The 11,312-nt window shown below is 32.4% G+C and overlaps 1 long non-coding RNA gene across 1 annotated transcript in view; it reads right to left on the bottom strand.

Moving 5' to 3' along the window:
- The window catches only part of LOC128239960 (uncharacterized), a 31,469-nt gene extending 28,339 nt beyond the window's left edge, over positions 1-3,130 (bottom strand). The window contains exon 1 of the long non-coding RNA XR_008261975.1: positions 3,002-3,130. This is a non-coding gene — a long non-coding RNA (uncharacterized LOC128239960). The remainder of the gene's footprint in view (positions 1-3,001) is intronic.
- Positions 3,131-11,312: the final 8,182 nt, after the last annotated feature.

The raw sequence follows: 11,312 nt of genomic DNA on the forward strand, positions 1-11,312 counted from the left end.
GGTAAAGGTAACATATAAGCTTTGTAAAATATTGCATAAAAAGAAAATGTGTTCTGAATATTAAGATCAAAACGCTGTTCATGAAAATAAAACGTTCACAGAAAACTTAGGACAAACATTCATTAAATCTAACATACAAAACACTTACACGCAGATACAGTAATTAATTATAAATGGGGCCACTTTCAAAATATAAGCCTGCTTGAAAATATTAAGTTCATGGTAATAGCAACACCTATGTCAATGAAAGGTTTTAAGAAGTACAGGTAATATGTCACGTGATACGAACAGTCAATGTCAACATACTTCTTCAGCGAATATCGAGATACTATACCTAGTGGCGATATTGTGTTAAGTGGTCATCAGTGTTTCATAAAGGATCAAACTATATTCTGGTATTGCGTATGTGATGTGCTAACCAATTGGTTACACTTCGGAATATCCAGAGGAACTAAGCACACATTCTCGTATGACCTGTGCTCGGCTTGACGTCACATGATCAAGTCTTTAGGACCGTGATGATTCCTGTGTGATGGACAACACCAACTTGAGATCGTTAGCATCTTCAATAACATGAACACTTGCACACATCTATCTAAGTACACTTCAAGAATTAGCAGTCGTATAATGGCAGAACATTTCGAGTCGGTGGGGACATTCTACAATCAAACAACCCCTTGGCTATAAACTCTACATCTACAACAACACGGCAGCAGCAACAACAACAACAATGATTCCCTGTCTTCAGAATGATAACATGAAAAGCAGCGCTACATAAAACATTGACTAAATACCAAATTTGACAACAGTACTGTCAGTGTTAATTACTTGTACTCAATCTGCAGTGTTATTTTCTAATTGTTAACTATTTTTATTAATTACCTGAGGGCTAATTACCAATTAGTCTATATTATGTCAGACATTTTGACAAATAACGTGTCAATTTACTTTCTATTGCTTACGAAAAGAAAATCTTGCATTAAAAAGGGACGGTATCTATACAATTTGATATCATTGTTTGGGATTTAGGCACAGATTTTCTTTTGCGTATTTTTTGTCGGAAATACAACTTGATCATCATTGTTTGGGATTTAGGCACAGATTTTCTTTCGAGTATTTTTTGTCGGAATTGCATTTTTTTTTAATTTACCTGTTTGGGTTGAGAAACATATTTCCTTACGATTTTATTTATCTATTCAATTATAACCATTGTTTGGGGTTGAAGCAAAGATTTTCTTAAAAATCTTGATAAAAAAGGGGACGAATGTCGCGTAACGTAGTATAAACACTTTAAAGTGTCACGTAACATAAAAGTTACGTATGAAACACTTTAAAGTAATAACAAAAATCAATAGTAGAATTCAAAGTTTATTTGTAACAAAAAAGCAAATACTTCATCATAAGTATTAAATGTAGAGGTACTTAGCTGGTGACAGTCGTGATAGCCGCTGGCTATTAGTCCAATTAGCTGGACAGTTCATGACTGTAGAATACGTTCTTTTTGTATATAACAAGAAATTAAATATGCACAACTGTAACTAGCTAGACAAAAAAGTGGCATGATTATAATGTTAAAGAGTTGGGATAGGCAAGGCAAGGAGAGCGGCCTTGGGTCCTTAATGGACGGCAGTTAGGATGCGGGATTACCTTAAATGTCATGCTGTATTATATACTGATTATTATACTTAGAAAGAACGTGGAACAATAAAGACTTAGAACACTTGAACAGTTGTTGGTTGGTTACTGAACGAACTATCACGAAAGTTAAGTGAACGGTGGCATTACGTGACAAAGTATTCCCCCAAAATCAAAAAAAATATACGTAATTACATGTTTCTATATTCTAATTCAACTTTCTAAATGTAAGCCATTGCTATTGCTAGAATCTCGCAAAACCCAGATCGGATTTTCCCGATTTCATCTATTTATATATGCTGATGACGTCACTGACAGGTGCTTCTTAACAATGTGCATATTCGCGGTCACGTTACCTCCATGTTTGGTATTGTTATCTACTGAAAATGTCATATACACCGGTTGATTGTACATACGTCACAAAATAAAATGGCCGACCCCTATGTCAACAAATAGGTCAGGTGTCGGACATATACTATAGAAATACTTTTATGGCCACATAATTTTAAAGGTAATTAAATCCTCAACATATATGTATTAAAAATTATACATCTATATCAACTTCGATTTTACAATAAGCAAAGGAAGTCTTAGTACACCGATAGATGAAACACACCGGCTAAATGACGAAATTTAGAAAAGCAAAATGGACAGTTCATGCTTGGTTCAAAGATTTCCGCAGCACATTTCGCCTCGATTGAAAACTTGTGACACGCATTCCAAGTTAACTACAGAACTGTCTGACAAAATGAAGGTACCATATTTGTCATATTATAGGGAAAATTGGGCGCTGGAACATGGTTGATGTTAGGAAATTTAATTGTTTAATTATGGAGAGAAAATAAACAAAAATACATACCGTCTCATTGTGCGCAACATTTTTTAGTGCTTGGTATCAAAACAATGTACCACGTGATTACCGCCTCTGACCCATGCCAATGGGTCGAGTAAAAGAAAGTTCTGTGTGTTCGGATAATTTTTCGCCAAAAGTAACCAATTTTTTTATCAAAATGTTATTTTCGCAAAAATAATTTTATTTTAGCCAAAAATGTTATTTTCGCGCAAACTAACCTTATTTTCAGATTTTTATCAAAATCTTACTTTCGCGATAATAACGTTATTCATCAAAAATAACCTTATTTTCGTATTTTAGTCAAAAAAGCTATTTTCGCGATAATAGGCTATTTTCGCGAAAATAGCCTATTTTCGTATTTTAGTCATACCCTGATTCAAGTGATTTAGTTTCGGATAGACAAAATCCGGATAACTCATTTGCTTTTCATCCAAAGGGTGGACGATTTATACTACTGTCAAAAAGTCATAAAAATAAACGAAAAAACGTTGAATATGTATTTTAAACACTTACAAAGTTACCATTCTCTTTCCGTAAGGGATGTACGCCATACTGCAAATAAGCACAAGCTGGCGACCAATAGTGTCGACCGATAATTATCTTTCCTTGATAGTTTTCAAATACGTGTGATTTACAATGCCAGCGACCACATTCGGAACTCCTCGGCCATGTTTTTAAAAAAATGGCCGAGGAGCTCCGAATGCAGCGACCAATAAGAAAAGGCTACAGACCACTAATTCACGTTAACATACTCTGCAATATCCCCCGTTCTTTAATGCTTTTATTGAACACTATTTTTGCTGATTAAACCATGAATAATAACCATAACCACACATTTTTGGTCACAATTCGTTCTCATTATTCGTAGACATCTTCCGTGAGTAACTGCTATTTCTGGCAAAATACTGCCCACCCCTATTTCTTTATATTTATGGTTTGATTGTCAAGACCGAGAATGACTTCCAGTATGGTATAAACTCTTTTTAGATATAAATGTGTTTTAAAATGTATTTATGGACACTTAACAGTGCACATACATGTTTTACATTTGACATATACATTTAAACATACAAACCTATATGTATGAAAATGCAAAAAGTGTTAAAACAAAGCCAATAACAGGATGCAAGCAAAAAATTATAAAAACTTAACGACTAAACCTTTAATTATAACTTCAGAAATAGGAGCGGATGTGACCCCATAAAACTAGGTATAGGTGAGAACTAAATAAAAGTCGAGTATAACGAGTCCTCGGCCGTGATGAAAGTAATACATAGTTGATACATGAGACTATGCATTGAAAAAACTGACCTTGTAATAAATAGTTAGAAAAAGTTAAAAAAAGCGAATGTGACCCCATAAGACTAGGTATAGGTCAGTACTGTATAGCAATACGAGCATAATGAGACCAATTATGAGGCTCTACCTCGACCGTGTTGGAAGTTACACATAGTTGAAATATGGATGTGCATTGAAAATTTGAAAAAAAAAATGACCATGTAGGTAAAAAGGTTAGAAAAGTTTGGTAAAGGAGCGAATGTGACCCCATAAAACTAGGTATAGGTAAGTACTGTATAATAATACGAGCATAATGAAACCAATTTTGAGGCTCTACCTCGGCCGTGATGGAAATGACACTTAGTTGAAATATGGATGAGCATTGAAAATTTGAAAAAAATTACCCTATAAATAAAAAGGTTAGAAAAAGTTGGTAAAGGAGCGAATGTGACCCCATAAAACTAGGTATAGATAAATAATATATGATAATACGAGCATAATGAGACTAATTTTGAGGCTCTACCTCGGCCGTGATGGAAATACCACATAGTTGATATGAGGGTGTGCTCTGAAAATTTGAAAAAAATGACCCTGTAATTGAAAAGGTTAGAAAAAGTTGGTAAAGGAGCGAATGTGACCCCATAAAACTGGGTATAGGTAAGTACTGTATTATAATGCAAGCATACTGAGACCAATTTTGGGGCTCTACCTCGGCCTTGATGGAAAAAACACATAGTTGCTATCGGGTAGTGCATTAAAAATTTGAATAAAAATGACCCTGAAAGTAAAAAAGAGAGAAAAGGTTGGTAAAAGGAACGAATGTGAACCCATAAAACTAGGTATAGGTAAGTGCTTACTGTATAATAAGATGAGCATAACGAGACCATGATCAATTTTGAGGCTCTGCCTCGGCCTTGATTGAAGTTATTTTAGTTGATATTAGGATAAATTGTGGAAAATACACATTTAAGTTATTTAGTTGAAAAAGGAACCAATGTGACCCCATTCAGTACTGTATGGTAACATCAGTTTAATGAGAAACATTATAAGGCTCTACCACGGCCGCATTGGAAGCTACACAAAGTTGAACTAAGGATACCCATTGTTAATATGAGATTAATAATTTGTAATTAATTAGCAACTAAATAAGCAAAACAATAACAATAAAATAAAATTATACACATAAAGAAACTGTCTATACAACTAATATAAAAGTAAATGAAGGGCCATTATTTGTATTTTAGGGTTAAATGGAGTTATGTAAATGTAACCTTATTGTAAGATTGTCGTCATTGATTTTGCGAAGTATTGAGTCAATTGAATGAAGGGTATAAAAAGTTGTGTTTCTTTAATGCAAACTTGCCCTGCATCTTCAACCTGCCCTGAAACTTTAACCTAAGTTAATCAGGGGCCATAACTTGTATTAAGGATAATATGGTGTAATGTACCTTCATTGTGTGATTGTTCTGAACAACACTGTTAAGTATTTAGTCAATTGAATAAAGCGTATATAAGTTATTAATAAATACTCCAACATGTCCTAAATCTTTAACCTTAGTTCAAAAGTCAATCAGGGGTCATAGTATTAAGGATAATATGGGGTTATGTAACCTTATTGTGTGATGGTCCTGAACAACTATGTGATGAATTAAGTTAATTAAATAAAGGGTATAAAATTTATCAATAAATACCCCAATCTGTCCTAAAACTTTAACCTAAGTTTCAACGTCAATCAGGGGCGATAATTTGTATAAAAGATAATATGGAGTTATCTAACCTCATTATGTGATGGTCATGAACAACTGTGTGAAGTATGAAGCGACTTGAATAAAGGGTATTGGTATTAATTTAATACCAATACCCTTCATTCAATTCGCTTCATAATACTATTAAACGTGAAAATCCCAATTTGCCCTTAAACTTTAATCAGACGTCGATGCCGACGCTGGGTCGATTAGTATAGCCCTCCTTATTCTTCGCATAGTCAATAATGAAACTCATACATCTGATATAACAGCTTTCAGTATTTCTTAATGCTGCTGGGTGTTTTATAAGAGCTGTCACACATCAGTACACTTAACTTTTTAGCACTTCGTCTATGATATGTAAGTTTATTAAACAAATGTGTATTATTGATGGACATACAACTAAAACATCCAACTTGCATGTAAACACTTTGACCTGACACAATATGCCCTTAAACTTAAACCTAAGTCCCAAAGTAAATCAGGGTCCAATTTATTTAGGATGAAATAGAGTAATGTTACTTAGAAATATAATGTCAAAGAACAATTATGTATAGCAAACAAGGTGAGGAATCACTTGACTTCAACGGGGTTCTCACATGTGTCACCAGGCTTGAAAAACGATGTAAACAAGCAAGAAAGTGACAGTAATTCCTTTTTTGAGAGAAAAGATAGGAAAGTATGTCTAAGCCTATACAATACTATGATGTTTTCTGCTTCTAAACGTATAAAACATTTTAGATTTGCTTGTATTATAACGATGCAATCCTTGGCCAAAAACTAAAATCGGTGTAGTTTTGTAGAACGATGCTACGCTGTGTGTGCCGTGATTCTTTGTTTTGTACATATTTCTTAGTCATTTGTAATAGTTAAGAAGTCAGAAATGCGTTAAAAAGATAGTTTTGCTCATTACTTTCATAAAACGAATTGTTCGTTAAATGTTGTTTTAATGTTTTCCATAAATATCGAATTTTCCTGAAGTGCTGTTGTAAACGTGAATGTGATATGTGCTGTCGTTAACGTAGACTTCTTCTCTACTAAATAAAGCTGACTATGTTAAGCCGGTATGCTTAACCAACTTATCATAACTTGCTCAGTCTATTTTATTTTATGGTTTTGTCGTCTCATATGTAATGAGAATGTAAACAACCTTAGTCCTAAAACTCCTGTTCATGGTATAAATTCACACCAATTTAATCGATTTGAAAATGTTCAATATATGTTGCCTAAAGGCCATCACAGGGAAACTTCCAAATACTCAGTATCCCTCTGCAGTTTCACCAAATGTTTACAAAGATGGATAAATTAAATGGATGAATTAATAGATATATAATGATGTAACTTAGACAAAACTCTATAAAGAATTGATTTACAAATATTGTTTTATCTTTGACATATGAATAAAGTGCATAATGTAAATTTTATTATTGATTATATAATATTCTGTCTCTAGAATGTTTTCATTAAGATGTTTCTTGAATAATTTATAACGGTTTGTGATAATCTTGTTGCTTCATATTTGGCCTCATTTGACCCAACCCCCTTTGTTACATATATTATTGAAACCTTCCTGCTTAATCTTTCTTTAATCCTTTACGAAATTCAACGTTGAATTTCTTTTTAATTGACACCAATTACTCTTATGCATACCTCTTGAAAATGTCTTTAAATATGTTGTTACAGAAATATGCACTTTGGTAATCCCTTGTTTGTTTATAGCTTTCTTCTTTTACTTGTTACTTGTTTTTATCAGTCTTGAATTGAAAGCCGTATGGTAAGGACCTCCTAAGAGAACCATTTTTACGTAATATTTGTGGACTTTCCAGTTTGTGTTGTAAATAAATCCAGCTAGTGAATAAAACTTGAAAAACGATGAACAAGGACTTCATTGAATTATTATTAGTGTCAAAGACTCCCACAGAGACCTTTGAGGGAACAACCTCTTCTGACAGAGAACTCTCCTCATAAAAGATACACTAAAATAGACGGCAAAATTCACTTCAGCTAAACCCGTCTCATGTACGTCCCAAAGTGAAAGAAATTCAACAGCCAAGTAACGACAACTAATAATAATAATTCAATACAAAATCGCCATTCCTAAAGGTTAATCATAAAACTGCCCATGCTCCAGTTAAATCACATGCTTCGAAAATGGTCAAAATATCTTAATCAGATAGAAATCAGGAAACTATAAGAAGCACTGACAACGAAATTGACTACCATGAAAATGACCTTCCATCGTGAGGTGATTATTTGTATCTTGCATGGCATTTCATATAAAAAGGTCCATCCCTACCCGAGCCTAGCATGTTATGCGGAACCAAGGTTACACAGTTTTCACTTTGCAAATATTACCATATGACAATGTTTTCATTGTGCTGCAGACAACGGTCTTCAACAATATTTGAAACTACTTATCTGTGGAGGGGCGGGGAATTGAAATTGATAGCTTTAACGCTATAGAAGAACATATCACCAACCAGACACTTTAAGTGGAATCACAAGCCTCAAGATGTGATAATAATTTTTCATAGTTTATTCAAATGCATAAAGGCCATATGCCCATGAACATTACATACATCAATGGAATTCATAAGATATATATAATTAATTTATAAGATATATATAATTAAATGCACTTCTATCAATCGATCATAGGTTATGATATTTATTAATACACGTATACTTATCTTAACTAACAAGGTACATTCGAAACACAAATTAAACATAGACAGTACCCATAAAATATAATATAACCCTAGTGAGGTGACAGTGGTTACAAATATCATTTAAATGAGTTATTACGCAATCATTATAAATACAACAGGGACTCTCAATTAAAAAGATTTGTGGATAAACATTGCCAATTTCCTTTGAATAGTCTAATTGGTATTTGTAAATGTTAAACATAATTGGTTATATTTGGTTTATTCAAATAGTATTGTCTTCTTCAATAACATGTTAATTAAGGTATGGATGAAAATGCCAACTTGGCTTTAAACTCAAAAGGAGGCTGGCACTAATGCCAGTAGTTTAGCCTCCTTACTCTTGAATAGTTGAGCTAATAAATGACCACATATGTTTAATAATATCAAACCATGAATTACTACATCACAGCTGATCCCTGAAATCAATCATGGGCACATACCACAGGAGAAATAAATCATTGGAATTTGTTGTGGTCTATTTCTTTAAGAATTAAACAAGTTTCAGCCACGTATAATAGCATTAATGAAATGCTATCTTTTTGCAAATTTTAGGGTTGGAATGGATATGTCCATAGTAATCCTTATTTTTTTATATTTTATTTTGCCAAATGTTACAAGCCTTTTAATTTTAAGCCTGTTTAGCTCAAGTCTTTTTCAATAAATCAGGCCCATCTCCTTTTTTCATGGATGACTATTAAGCATCTTATCTTTACAAATATAAGTATGTATTTTTTCCATTATAATAAAAGCCATTTGTATGAAGACTTAAAATTCTTACAGAAGTAAAATAACAATAATAAGTTTAGCAGTACAAAAAGTAAAATAAGGTCAATCCTATGAGACTCTGGAATCTTGAGGAATAGGCTCCTGCATAAAAGTCTTGGGATACAATTGGGATACAATTCAAAGATAAAACCTGACCATGATGGGAGTTACACTGTAAAAATTAGGATACTGGTACACAATGAAAATTGTAAAAATATAAAAGGCACTCCATCAAGGTATAAAGTTAAAAATATAAATGATGAGCACATTGAAATCAATTTGATAGCTCTATATTGGTAATGTAAGCTGATTTTAACAATGAAATTTGTAAGTTCAATGTTTCAAAAATACCATGTTCAATTATGTGAAAAAAAATGTTTTACTATCAGCACTTAATAACATTATATTTAAATGATCAGTTTCTTGAAGTTCTTTTATAACTCAAGTACTAAAATATTGACATTGCAAATGCACTTAACATCAATAATTATATGTGAACACACATATAATAGGCTAATTGTCTCTAAACAGGTTGACATTTTACAGTCTATACAGTTTTTTGTTCTGCTCTTCAACTCTTTCATTTTGGATATATTGATACTGTAAATCTCTTTGTAAAAACCATCACAACAATTAGTGTTTTTTCTCAGATACAATTATATTTTGCTATCCAGATGAATTCCATCACAAAGATTGCGTCATTTCAGCAGATGCTATAGGATCAGTCTCAGACAGGCACTTGGAAAAATCTCTGAAAGCAAAAGTTAAAACCAATATTATTCAGAACTCAAAAAGATACATTGCAAATTGATTTTTCTTTGAGTCTGTTTAGATACAAAGCAAACATCTCTGTAGTGCCTTCCATTTTGTAATACCATAATGAAATGAGTTATAAATTAACATATTTGACTATCAATAATTGGTTCCAATCAAGAAACCGACTACTCATACTTCAATCGCTTTTTTACAATAACTTAATTGTCATTTTATTCATGTAAAAAAAACCTGGCTATTCTTAACTATGCATATGTTATGTGTATGTTTGAAGTTATTTAGTATTGTAGTTGTTTTCGGCCATATTGTTAACAATAAAAGCTAAACACCACAAATGTTGAGTTAACTCAAAGTAGAAAATTAATTGAGCAAAAATAATCAGATGAAAGATGACAGCGGAAAAGCAACTCACTGTTTTTCTATGATTTTTTTAATATATGATTTTAATGATGATGTCATAATCAAACTAAAATACATTTGTATAAACTAAAATAATCATTTGAAACAGTTGAAAAAATGTAAATAACTGTGTTACCATAGTTTTAAAGTTATCTTGTCTCAAAAATGAATGAATGGTTAGAAAAGGGTAAAAAGACAAGACACTTTATTAAGGAATGGACATTCTTAAAATCTTGAAAAAAAACAGTTGATACCATTTATTATGTTTTCCTGTTTTTATTTCTTTAAACATTATTTTGCCAGTCATTATCCATAATTGCTAGTGAAATGTCTGCATCATGTTAAGTAAATAAAGACAGTGTTGTGTGTTTTCAGAAATATGGTAACAATATGTGTGTTCAAAGAACACTTGAAATAAACAAACAAATTTACACTGTGGGTCTTTTTAATATCTGTACAAGTGTACAGTGAGTTAGTTTTTTGTTCTCTAAATTAAATTACATTTATATGTCATCAATACATCCATTTGACTTGTAGTCCCATGTGGCTTGTTTTATTTAATGCATACATACCAACAAGTAAGTCACAATAAGGAATACATACCACTTAAAAGTAACTTTCTCTTAATGCATGTTCTTCTAGGGATCAACAGAAAAAAAACATCAGTGGTGCCTGTATTTCAGGTTCTGCCCAATTGGCTGTTTTCAAATCAAACCAAGGAGTAACTAATGTGATCAATCACAACTACTTTAATCACAAAACTATTAAACATCTGCAAAATAATATGATAAAACTTGCTTAACATGTTCAAAACATACATACTTTTCTGATCCACTTTCCGCTCACCTATACCTATACCTAGTTTTATGGGGTGACATTCGCTCCTTTACCAACTTCTTCAAACTTTTTATACTTACAGGGTCTTTTTTTTTTCAATTTTTCAATGCACATCATCACATCAACTATGTGTAACTTCCATCACGGTCGAGGTAGAGCCTCACAATTGGTCTCATTATACTCGTATTAATATACAGTACTTACCTATACCAAGTTTATGGGGTCACATTCGCTCCTTTACCAACTTTTTTAAACTTCTTTACTTCGAGGGTCATTTTTTTCAAATTTTTAATGCATATCCATAATTCAACTATGTGT

Source organism: Mya arenaria, chromosome 7, assembly GCF_026914265.1.
Source record: "Mya arenaria isolate MELC-2E11 chromosome 7, ASM2691426v1".
Taxonomy (NCBI): domain Eukaryota; kingdom Metazoa; phylum Mollusca; class Bivalvia; order Myida; family Myidae; genus Mya; species Mya arenaria.